This window comes from Etheostoma spectabile, chromosome 10 (genome assembly GCF_008692095.1).
Source record: "Etheostoma spectabile isolate EspeVRDwgs_2016 chromosome 10, UIUC_Espe_1.0, whole genome shotgun sequence".
Classification (NCBI taxonomy): Eukaryota; Metazoa; Chordata; class Actinopteri; order Perciformes; family Percidae; genus Etheostoma; species Etheostoma spectabile.
This window is the reverse complement of record NC_045742.1, coordinates 24941965-24949397: the sequence shown is the minus strand read 5'-3', so window position 1 is coordinate 24949397 and position 7433 is coordinate 24941965. Positions and strand designations below refer to the sequence as shown.

Below are 7433 nucleotides of genomic sequence, written 5' to 3'. Positions count from 1 at the left end.
ATATATATATATATATATATATATATACACAGAATATATACAGTGTATATAATATATATATACACTGTATATGTATATACGGTATATACGGTATGTATATACTGTATGTACAATATTTATTAAAGAAGTTCATGTTTCAAGTGGTATCGACGTCGAGAATCGTGTAACTTTACCAATATTGGCACCGACTACTGAATTTTTGGTATTGTGACACCCCTACATACAACACCTGCTCATCAGATAAACATTCATGCACATTCCCACACTGATGGCGCAGCATTGAGTGCAATTCGGGGTTCAGTGTCTTGCCCAAAGACATGTAGACTGCTGGGGCCAGGGATTGAACCGCCACCAAAAGTTATGTGTAACGGGAAAATTCTATTCTTAGATGCTTTGGGATTCTCTCCTGAACGATTAATTATTTCATTATTCTTAGTTTGGCGCTGTGGCAGACGGCTGCCTCTCCAGTAGCTCTCCAGTTTTTAGCTCTTTCTACTTATTTAAACCTCTTTTTTGTATCTCTTTTTAACTCTTCTTGCGAAGATAGTGTGTTTCTATATATCCTATGGATATTTCCAATCGTAAAATTCACCAGGACCAGCTTCTCACTTACTCAAGAGAGGAATTCTGGCTCTGCACCAAGACGCGCCGGGACACGGCACCCTATCCCGACGGAGCTGAGGAGGACCCAGGGCTGCAAGGCCGGGCGAAGCTAAAGGCCGAGCTAGCGGAAAATCGAGCGCTACAAGCCTCGATTCCCTCCGTTATCATGGGAACGTGAACTCGCTGCCGAACAAGATCGACGAGCTGTCCGCGTGAACAACCAGCGGACTTACCGTGAGACCACTTGTTCATCTTTACGGAGACATGGCTAAACCACTCGTACCCGATGCTACGTGGACTCGCTTGGATTCACTGCCGTGAGAGCCGACAGAGACACACAGGCAAGTGGGAAAAGCAAAGGTGGGGGACTCATGTATGTCACGACCGCTGGTGTAACCCAGACATGTCTCCGTAAAGACACCTCATTTTGCCGGGACCTCGACTGCTAGCCGTTAGCATGAGGCCATTTTATTTACCCAGGATTTTAGCCATGTGGTTACTCTCTGTGTTTACATCCCTCCGAGAGCGGACGCAGCCGCTGCCTGTGAGAAGATTCACTCCGTCACAGCAGCGCTGCAGACACAGCACCCTGAGCCTTCATGATCACTCTGGACTTTAACCGTGCTACTTTGGACTCTACTTTGGCTGTTTTTCACCAGGTTGTAGACTGTCCGACCAAAACACAGGACAATTGATCTCCTGTATGCTAGTGAGATGCATACAAGCGACTCCCCTCCCCCCACTGGGGAAGTCTGATCACAACCTGTTTCATCTACAGCCACTGTACACCCCCCTGGTCCAAAACAGCCGTGACAACTCGCAACAGGAGGTGGTCCCCTGGATGGAAAGTGCCCTGAGACGCTACAAACACCACAGACTGGATGTGCTGATCGACCCGCATGGTGAGGACATAGAGGGATGACACACTGTCTGACGGACTACCTGACTTTTGTGCAGACGTGTTCTCCCCATCAAGACCGTCCGATGTTACCCTAACAACAAGCCATGGGTAACACAGGAGGTCAAGGCTGTCCTCAACAAGAAGAGGCTGCCTTCAGAGCAGGACAGGGAAGCCATGAAGGCAGCACAGCGGAGGTGAAACATTGTGTGGGGAAGCTAAGACAGCTACAGAGGAAGGTGGAGCAGAAGCTGAGGGAAAACCATGAGGAGGTCTGGAAGGTGTGAGGCCCATCACAGGTCACAACAAAAGACCAGAACAACAGGGGCAATGGAGAGGCCAGGAGCTGAATAACTTTTATCAAGTTTACCAGCCCTTGCCCCCCCTGCCCCCACCCTCACCCCAGCAATGTTCCCTTCCCTCCACACACCTCCCCCCTGACACCACCACATCCCAGTCTACCACCTCCCCCCAGCACCACAATAATACCCCCCTCCTCCTCCTCAATACAATCCCCGCCCCACTCCCACGGACCGTCAGAGAGCAGCTGAGGAAGCTCGCCCAGGAAAGCAGCAGCCATAAAGTGGTCCGAGACTGCTGAAGACCTGCGCAGCAGAACTGGGGGAGCCGCCACCACGGATCTTCACTTAGCCTGCATCTAGGGAGAGTGCCCACCCTTGGAAGACATCCTGCATCGTTCCGGTTCCCAAGAAGAACAGGCCCAGCGAGCTGAATGACTTCCGACCGTGTGCGCTCACTTCACCCTATTGAAGACGTTGGAGCGGCTCTCTCTCCTCAGCCTCCTCAGACCCCAGTACAGCACCGCCCAGACCTCCTGCAGTTTGCGTACCAGCCAGATGTTGGTGTGGAGGACGCCATCCTCTACCTGTTACACCGGGTCCACTCCCATCTGGATAAGGAATGGCACAGTGAGGTCCTCTTCTTGGACTTCTCCAGTGCCTTTAATACCATCCGCCCCCTATACCCAGGACAAACTGTCAGATGGAGTGGACCCCATCTGGTGACTGGATCAGAGACTACCTCACCGACAGGCCACAGTACGTCAGGCTGAAGGACATCATGTCTGACACTTGTGGTCAGCAGCACTGGAGCCCCCCAGGGCACAGTGCTGGCCCCCTTCTCTTCACCTGTACACCTCGGACTTCTGTTACAACTCAGGCTGTGTCACATACTGAAGTACGCAGATGACACAGCCATCGTTGGTGATCAGGGGACAGGGGAGGGTATCGGAGTCTGGGTGGGACTTTGCTCTCTGGTGTCGCACTACTGCCTACAGCTCAACACCTCTAAAACAAAGCTGGTCGTTGATTTGGGAGGTCCAGACCAAACCGCAACCAGTCGTTGTTGGGGGTTGAGGGGGAGGCAGTCCAATCATACAATACCTCGGCTGTGGCTGGACAACAACTGGACTGGACAACAAACAGCAGCCACCTGTACAGGAGACCAGAGCCGCTGTACTTCCTGAGGACTGCGCTCCTTAACATCTGCAGCAAACTGCTGTGGAGTTCAACCAGTCTGTGGCACCAGTGTCCTCTTCTACACTGTGGTGTGCTGGGGGGGCAGCATATCAAAGAAGGACACCCACAGGCTGGACAACTGATCAGGCGGGCCGGCTCTGTGGTCGGCATGAAGCTGGACTCACTGGTACGGTGGCAGAGAGGACATTGGACAAACTGCTGGCTATTACTGAAATTCCAGCCACCCCCTGCACCCCCTCAGCACCAGAGAGCCGGTTCGTGGAAGGCTGCTCCTTCCCAAGTGCCGGACCAACGACTCAAGGACTCCTTTGTCCCTCATCATCAGACTCTACACTCCTCACTAGGGGGGAGAGGAAATAGGGCAGAGGACAATACATACATACATACATACATACACACATACCACAACTACATACATACATACATACACACATACATACATACATACAATATACACATATACATACATATATACCATCCATGCATACACAGTAAATACATACATACATACACACAGTACACATACTACAACATACACGCACACCTAGTCACTTTATCACTTCAATACTGGACTCAACACTGACACTTTAATATATTTTATGGTCTTTGTTTGTTTTATTTGACAAATGTTCTTATTGTTGTTATTATCATATTGTTATTTTGTTGTCTTTATCCTGTCTTTTCTTTTCTTTTTTTAATCTATTTTAATTTGTTCTTTCTTGCTAAAACTGGTGCTGGAATTTTCAATTTCCTTGCGGGAGTCATCCCAAAAGGATAAATAAAGAGAAGTCTAAGTCTAAGTCTAAGTCTAATTCAGAGGGTTTCCTAAGCCAACTACCTCTGTCTGAGTGGTTTCCGTTACACATAGCAGTGAAGTCACATTTTGTAGAAGGAGGATGAGTTGCTGTGATATTGCTGTCTCAGTAGTAAGAAACATGAGATACTTGTTGAGAGACACCTGTTACTGCATATCATGACTGGGTGTTTACCTGGTACTTTTCTATACTGTGTGTTCAGGGATATTTGACTAGTATGTGTGTTTTTATATCTACAATTGTTATCAACAGCCCAATATAGAGAACAGACTTCTATTTTTATTCTTAGTCTGACCTATATTGTAATTAGGTGATGAAACCTGATTACATATAATAACACTTAATGTTGAAGAGTGACAGCAAGCAGTAAAGAAAATTGGTAAAATGTACAGTATGTGTCTGTGTTAAATGTACCATTACACCCCTGGGCTGCTGCTAGCTCCCATAAACAAGATTTGACGACTAAAGAAGACTGCAGCATTAGCAGTGTGTATAAGTGTGTAAGAGTAGAGGCCCCATAAAACTTCCCATACACTTTAACTTAGACTTTATAAGCATTTTTTATATTCAATAAAGTAGAATCATACAGAGGTGAAACCAAACATTCTGATTTACACTAAAAATGTGGCCAAGTAAATAAATAAAGATTAATTTTTTAGGCAAAAATCTAAATGAGTAAATAACTGTGGATTACTACTGGTGGACCATGCCATGTATAGTATATCTCAGATGTTTTCATGCATCCATTCTTGTTGGGTCTGTCTCTCTGTCCATCTCCCAGCCACATTCCCTATTCACCATGCCCCGTCATTGGTATTTCTTTGTATCCATCCACCTGATGCCTTTGGACTTTCTGTCCTTTCCCCATCACCTGGCTGCCCCACCCACATAAACACCTCTTCCCACTTCCCTCATTGGCTCTGTAATTGCCTGGCCTTTCCGGCCTACACCTTATCTGAATCTCATTCCCTCATCAGCCTCTCATAGTGCGTTTCATTTACCTTGGAACTTGGAAGCTGGAGCTAGGTATGACGTCACACTGAGTTGAATGTATTCCATTGAAAAATCTGATTTTCAAGTACAAATCAGTTTATGTACAAGCCCAGTTCCATTCAGTTCCTGCTAGTTTGTTAAAGTTGCACTGATGCTTCCTTGTCTTGTGCTATTGCTTTTGAGTTTCTGTTATTCCAAACCTCAACCTGGACCTGTACCTGCTTGCCTGCCTGCAGGCATATCGATACCTTCCCTTTGGCTATAGATTGCTGAATTTATCCTGTCTGCGTTTGGGTCCAATACTTCATTTCCTTAGTTGTGACAGTATGAACTGGCCAAACAAGTACCCAGCAAGTGAAAAATCATTTGCGGACAAAGTTGATCATGTGATTAACAGCATTCAGTGCCCTTTTAACCACTGTCAAAATGCCAGGATATAGTTCAAGGAGGCAGCTCTGTTATTGGCACTCCGAAAAGTCTCTTCCAAGCCTTGGTTAGTGAAGTGGGTACCTGGATTAGCAGATAACTTGACCATTACTCTAGCTTCCTTGTCTGTGAGTGCTGGGCCTGCTAACCTTCGGCCTTCACTTCTGTAAGCTAACCTCCAGTCTTCTAGCCTCCAGCCTGCTAGTCAACAGACTGCTAGCCTCTAGCCTGCAATTGGGCCTGCTAGCCTTCAGTCTGCACCATGGCCTGCTAGCCTTCAGTCTGCACCCTACACTGCTAGTTTTCAGTCTGCCCTTATGCTGGCTAGCCTTTAGCCTGCACTCCGGCTGGCTAACCATCAGTCCGCACCCCGGCCTGTTAGACTTCAGTTTGTGCCCAAAGCATTTTTTTGTAACAATAAAATAATTTGCGTTTTGATAGGTTTGGCACTGTATGGCCTTTACATACCCAATAATGCACCTCCCCCAGCTACTGATGTAAGATTTACTGTGCATCATTATTGATACCAGCACAGTAGTATTATGTACAAATGAAAAGGGTTTCTCCGTGCTTCTTCCAGCAGTATCAACCTGAATTAGGTGTTTTGAAATCGAGAACAGCAAACTTTCAAGGGAAAAAAAGGATGGAGGGAAAGTGTGGAGAACGGGCAGGAGGTTGGGCAGATCTGGAGAGTGGCTCTGGAAGACAATCTAGAAGTAAGCAATGAAGGTGGGACCACTTTGAAGGTCGGGGACATAGATGGGACTGCCCTAGAGGTTGGCAACATAGGCGGGACCGCTCTGATTGGCAGTGATGTAGGTGGGTCTGCTCCGGAGGTCAGCGACATAGGCAGAACCGCACGTAGGTGGGACTGACTTAGATGTTGGCGACGTAGGTGGGATCTCTCTGAAAGTTGATGAGCTCTGGAGACCTGCAGTCCTGGAAGGATGGCAGATTGCAGCCAATAACCTTTTCAGCGGAGCAAATGAGCACTGCTGCCACTGCAAAAGACAGGGGCAGACTTCAGTATACCAGATGGTAATAGAGGAGGTGATATTAGACTCAAAGATGGTGGTGTAGAAGTGCCCCATCATTGTCAAGGGCAAGTTGAACTTACTCGCTCGCTCCAAGTTGTCTTGGCTGCACCAGGTCACTCTCCCACCCATAGGTAGAATCCCCCTACATCAGAGATGAACTTTGAGCTTGACTGACTGATGACTGGAGATGCAGCTGTTTGTGTACATAGTGTAAGAATAGAGGGTCAAGAGGGGGAGCCTTGGAATCAGTGCTGCTGGTCCTGGAGTCTGTGTGTCCCCAGCTTCACATGCTGCTTCATGTCAGACAGGAAGTTGGTGAGGAGCACTTAGCTGGGCGAGTTCTTGCAGCAGGATCCTGCTTTGATCTGAATAAGTTAGTGAGTTTGTAAACTTTCAGTTTTTTGGTTTCGTTTCACACCTGGAGAAATCCAAGCGTACCAAAATGCACCATTACAAATCACGCAAGAATGTTATTAGTCAGATTTCTGGGGGCGGGAGCAAGAAAGTAAATACAGGAACAAGGTCCTGTGTTCTGGACTAGTGCACTTGCATCCCCATGGTCAAACCAGCTCATTTCATTAAAATAATCAGACATTGTTTGGCGAGAGATACATCTGCCCTGGTCACCAAGACTTTGCTCTTCTCTGCCGGCATCTGTCTCCAACTTTGTTTTTTTGACCATGGAGATACGAGTGATGGACAGCAAGCTTGAGCAGTCTATTTCTGTGATATAAACACTGCAAGCTGCTACAGTTTGCTGCTCTGCTGCATCCCAGATTGCTAAACACACCTGACAACAGGAGACATTAGCTCAGACTGGTGGAGTATGTATAGTTGGTGCTGTTCGAGTACAAATCACATTCTCACCACAAACAAACCACTCCAGAGTTCGATTGAAAGACTCAGTCACCAGAGTCAGTAGCTAAAAATATATCATTAAAAACTCTTAAAAGAGCTGATTTTGTGCTGTTCAGGGTTTTAAAACTGGTTTGGAAAACTTCCAGAATATTATGTTCTTCCAGAAAGGCCATTGATTGACTGTGCTCAATCTTCTCTAGAATTTTTCAAAGGAAAGTTAATTTAAAGGGGCGGTGTGAATGTGTATGAGTGTTTATCTGATGAGCAGGTGACACCTTGTACGGCAGCCCCGGCCACAGTGTAT

The 7433-nt window shown here is 46.9% G+C and overlaps 1 protein-coding gene and 1 long non-coding RNA gene across 4 annotated transcripts in view; both read left to right on the top strand.

The window, feature by feature from the left end:
- piezo1 (piezo type mechanosensitive ion channel component 1 (Er blood group)) overlaps window positions 1-7433 on the top strand; it is a 134191-nt gene that overhangs the window by 46055 nt on the left and 80703 nt on the right. The window lies entirely within an intron of this gene.
- The window catches only part of LOC116696475 (uncharacterized), a 12794-nt gene that overhangs the window by 4519 nt on the left and 842 nt on the right, over window positions 1-7433 (top strand). Inside the window, exon 2 of the long non-coding RNA XR_004333738.1 lies at window positions 7395-7397. This is a non-coding gene — a long non-coding RNA (uncharacterized LOC116696475). The remainder of the gene's footprint in view (window positions 1-7394; window positions 7398-7433) is intronic.